The sequence below is a fragment of the Nannospalax galili genome, unplaced genomic scaffold (genome assembly GCF_000622305.1).
Source record: "Nannospalax galili isolate Female #2095 unplaced genomic scaffold, S.galili_v1.0 scaffold1138, whole genome shotgun sequence".
Classification (NCBI taxonomy): domain Eukaryota; kingdom Metazoa; phylum Chordata; class Mammalia; order Rodentia; family Spalacidae; genus Nannospalax; species Nannospalax galili.
This window is the reverse complement of record NW_008342297.1, coordinates 2,722,689-2,727,765: the sequence shown is the minus strand read 5'-3', so window position 1 is coordinate 2,727,765 and position 5,077 is coordinate 2,722,689.

Here is a 5,077-nt window from a genome sequence, read left to right as displayed (position 1 = left end):
ATACTAAGAAAAAAATATACTAAGAAAAAAGCAGGCATTGCAATTCTAATATTTGACAAAATAGACTTTAAACTAAAATTAATCAGAAGAGATAAAGAGGGCCACTTCATTCTGATCAAAGGAACAATAAACCAAGAAGATATTAGAATCATGAACATATATTCACCAAACTCTGGTTCACCCAACTTCATAAAAACAACACTATAGGACTTTAAGACACAGATTAACCCCAACTCAGTAATAGTAGGGGACTTCAATACTCCATTGTTTCCATTAGACAGGTCAACTGGACAAAGAATAAACAGAGAGATGTCTGAATTGAATGATACCATACATCAATGGACCTAACAGATATCTTTTGAATATTCCATCCAAGCACCAAAGAATATACTTTTTACTCAGCACCCCATGGAACTTTTTCAAAAATTGATCACATACTGGGCCACAAAACAAACCTCAACTAATACAAAAAAACTGAAATAATGCCATGCATTCTATCAGACCACAATACAATAAAGCTAAAAATCAACACTGGACAAAGCCCTATTCACTACACGAACTCATGGAGATTAAACAACACACTCCTGAATGATTAATGGATCAATAGATAAATAAGAAAAAAATAAAAGTATTCCTGTAATTAAATGAAAAAGGTAACACAACACAACAAAGCCTCTGGGAGACTAAAAGGAGTCCTAAAGGGAAGTTTATAGCTCTAAGTGCCTTCATTAAAAAGCCAGAAACAGCACAAGTAAATGACTTAACATTGCAACTCAAGACACTTGAAAAGCAACAGCAAATGAAGCCCAAACCCAGCAGACAGGAAACAACAAAAATCAGAGCAGAAATTAATGAAATAGAAACAACAACAACAACAAAACAATACAAAGAATCAAAGAATCCAAGAGCTCCTTCTTTTAAAAGATACAAGATTGACAGACCGCTAGCCCAGTTAACCAAAAGAAAGAAAGAGCAAATCCAAATCAACAAAATCAGAGATGTAAGGGGAAACATCACAAGAGACACCCAAAAGATTCAGAGCAGTATAAGGGAATATTTTAAAAATCTATACCCTACTAAATCTGAAAGTCTAAAGGAAATGGATGGATATCTGGAATCATGGGAACCTCCAAAGTTAAAACGAGATCAACAGTTTAAACAGACCCATAACATATAATGAAATTGAAGCCAACATCACTCTAATACCCAAACCGGGTAAAGACACAACCAAAAAAGAAAACTGTAGACATATATGCTTAATGAACATAGATGCAAAAATTCTCAAGAAAATACTCGCAAACAAGACCTCCAACCAATACTACTTAAATTATTCAAAATGATAGAAACAGAGGGAGAACTCCCAAATTCCTTCTATGAAGCCAACATCACTCTAATACCCAAACTGGGTAAAGACACAACCAAAAAAGAAAACTATAGACCCATATCCTTAATGAACATAGATGCAAAAATTCTCAACAAAATACTTGCAATCCGCATACAGACATATATTAAAAAGAACATCCACCATGAACACGTAGGGTTTATCCCAGAGATGCAGGGATGGTTCAGTAAACACAAGTCAATAAATGTCATTAATTATATAAATAGACTCAAAGACAAAAACCACATGGTCATCTCAATAGATGCAGAATAAGCTGTTGACAAAATTCAGCATGCATTTATGTTTAAGGTCCTAGAGTGAATTGGACTGGGGGAACATGCCTCAAAATAATTAAAGCCATATATAACAAACCCACAGCCAATATCATTCTAAATGGAAAAAAACTGGAAGCATTCCCATTAAATTCAGAAACCAGACAAGGGTGCCCACTATCTCCACTCCTTTTCAACATAGTACTTGAAACTCTTGCTAGAGCTGTAAGACAGAAGAAGGAAATTAAAGGAGTACTAATTGGAAAAGAAGAGGTCAAACTATCAATTCTGCAGATGATATGATACTATACCTAAGAAATCCCAAAAGTTCCACCAGAAAAGTTCTAGAACTGATCAACACTTTCAGTGTAGTTGCAGGTTATAAAATCAATCTGGAGAAATCAGTAGCCTTTCTATATAGCAATAACAAGCAATTGGAGAAAGAATACAGGGAAATGCTCCCATTCACAATAGCTGTTAAAAAAAAGATCTTGGAATAAATCTGACCAAAGTTCTCTACAATGAAAATTTTAAATCATTAAGAGATTGAGATGGCCGGGCATGGTGGCACATGCCTTTAATCCCAACACTTGGGAGGCAGAGGCAGAACTGTGAGTTCGAGGCCAACCAGGTCTCTATAGTGAATCCAGGCCAGCTAGGGCCAAAGGGAGACCCTATCTCAAAAAGACCAAAAGAAGAAAGACTGAGGAAGACCCCAGGAGATGGAAGGGCCTCCCATGCTCATGGATTGGAAGAATTAATATTGTGAAAATGACGGTCCTACCGAAAGCAATATATAGATTCAATGCAATCACAATCAAAATCCTCATGACATATTTCACAGAATTAGAAAAAAATCCTTAAATTCATATGGAAGCAAAGAAGAGCCTGAATAGCCAAAGCAACCCTGAGCACAAAGAGCAGCACTGGGAGGGATTACTATACCAGATCTCAAAGTATACTATACAGCCATAGTCATAAAAACAGCATGGTACTGGCACAAAAATAGACAGATCAATGGAACATCACTTGAGACCCAAACCTGAGTACACGCAACTTCAGCCACCTGATATTTGACAAAGGTGCCAAGAACACACAATGGAGGAAAGACAGCATCTTCAACAAATGGTGCTGGCAAAACTGGATCTCTACTTGTAGAAGAATGAAACTAGATCCTTATCTTTCACCTTGCACAAAAGTCAACTCCAAATGGATCAAAGACCTCAATGTGAAACTAGAAACCTGAAACTATTAGAAGAAATTATTGGCAGTAACTTACAGGATATAGGTATAGGAAAGGATTTTCTAAATGGGACAGAAGTTGCTCAAGAATTAAGGTCAGCAATCAACAAGTGGGACCTCATTAAACTAAAAAGCTTCTGTACAGCAAAAGAAACAATCAAAAAAGTGAAGAGAAAATCCACAGAATGAGAAAAAATATTCACCAGTGACACATCTGACAGAGGTTTAACATCCAGAATATATAAAGAACTCAAAAAACAAAGAATCAAGAAACCAAATGACCCAATTAAAAGATGGGCTAAAGATCTAAACAGAAGGTTCTCAAAGGAAGAAATAAAGATGGCTAAGAACCGTCTCAAAAAGTGTTCAACATCGTTAGTAATTAGGGAAATGCAAATTAAAACCACCCTAAGGTATCACCTTACCCCAATCAGACTGCCTAGGATCAAGAGAACAAATGATACCAAATGTTGGAGGATCTGGGGAAAGGGGAACGCTCATCCACTGCTGGTGGGGCTGCAAACTGGTTCAACCCCTATGGAAAGCAGTGTGGAGAACTATTAAAAAACTACAAATGAATCTACCATTTGACCCTGTTATACCACTCCTTGGCATATACCCAAAGAACTCGTCCTATTGCAGAGACACTTGTACAACCATGTTTGTTGCTGCTCTTTTCACAATAGCTAAGAGATGGAAGCAACCTAAGTGCCCCTCAACTGATGAGCGGATAACAAAAATGTGGTATATTTACACAATGGAGTTCTATTCTGCAGTAAAGAAAGATGAAATAATGAAATTTGCAGGTAAATGGATGGATCTAGAAACTGTTACACTAAGTGAAGTAACACAGACTCAGGAAAACAAACGACACATGTTCTCCCTCATATGTGGCCCCTAGCACCAAATCCTTTTAAATTCCAGGTCCTTTTAATAAGATGATGCTATACAGCAGTCTCTTCTACATGAAATAACTACCATCATCACGACTTCAGCTGAGCCTGATCGCTAAACATCGTCACAACTGGGCTTGTTGACAGTTGTGCTCATTCATTAAAGGAAGGCCAAGCAGGGTCATTGGACCCTCATGGCATTATCCAGCCATTCTTCCCAGCCAACTGTATGTAATTTGACCCTAATCACACATGGTCTCCTGGATTTGGGGAGGGCTAAAGTATACAATCTGGGGAAGGCCTGGAAGAGAAGGCTTGACCCATGCTGGGTAAAGGCTTTCCAGTGTGCAAACCCTCAGGTCATACATATACCTCAGCAACCCCCTCAATTATCTTGGTAAGTAAGCTCAATAAATTCATTGGTTCCCCCGTAAAACTTTAATCAAACATTGGCTTGACACTAGAACCTTGAAAGGGAATAGGCATTGCTTAGCATCCCCAGGAAAAGAAGTCTCACAACAGATGGAAAATTTGTTAATACTATTGTGTCTCATGTTTATTTAAAAAAAAAAAGAAGAAAATGAGAGTGTAAAAGATGTTAAAAGGATATGGGAATGGAGATATTTTCCAAAATAGAAAAAATGAAGCCTAAGCAAGTGATGAAGGTCTGTTTTGGTTTGTTAAGATAATATAAAGGATGAGACAAAAAAAAAAAAACCAAAAAAAAAAAAATTTATAAGGTCATAGTTTAGTCAACTATTTAAGGAACAAAATATATATCTAGTCAAGGTTTATCTGAGAATATTTGCTCTTTTACCCAAGCGTTATCTACACATCACATGATAATTAAAATACCAGACTGGTGGAACTAACCTTATTGGATGTTTAACAGCCATAGTTTGAGGCCTATACTAATGTGGTCAGAGGGACTTAAAGGACAGTTTTTTTCCCCTTGTCCTCCAAAGTCGACTAAGTTCCAGGGGACTGTGGAACATCTTTCAAAATGTCCTGTAACTGTAGTTAGTCATCTTTCCTCTTGTTCAGGGAGGCCATGGAGACCCCACCAGACGGACTTGAACCAGTGTCCAGTCTACAAGAGGAGGGTCAACTCAGAGGAAACATTTCCTCCATGCTTCCAAGTGAAGCCAGCAATGGTCAAGTAGGACCATTGACCTATCTTCACATAGATAGAACTAGTAAGAGAAAGGAGCCCGGAGCTCCTCCCAAGCCCATGTGACCCCTGAGGAACAGATGCTCAAATGACCTTAAGTGTAAATATAAAATTATTT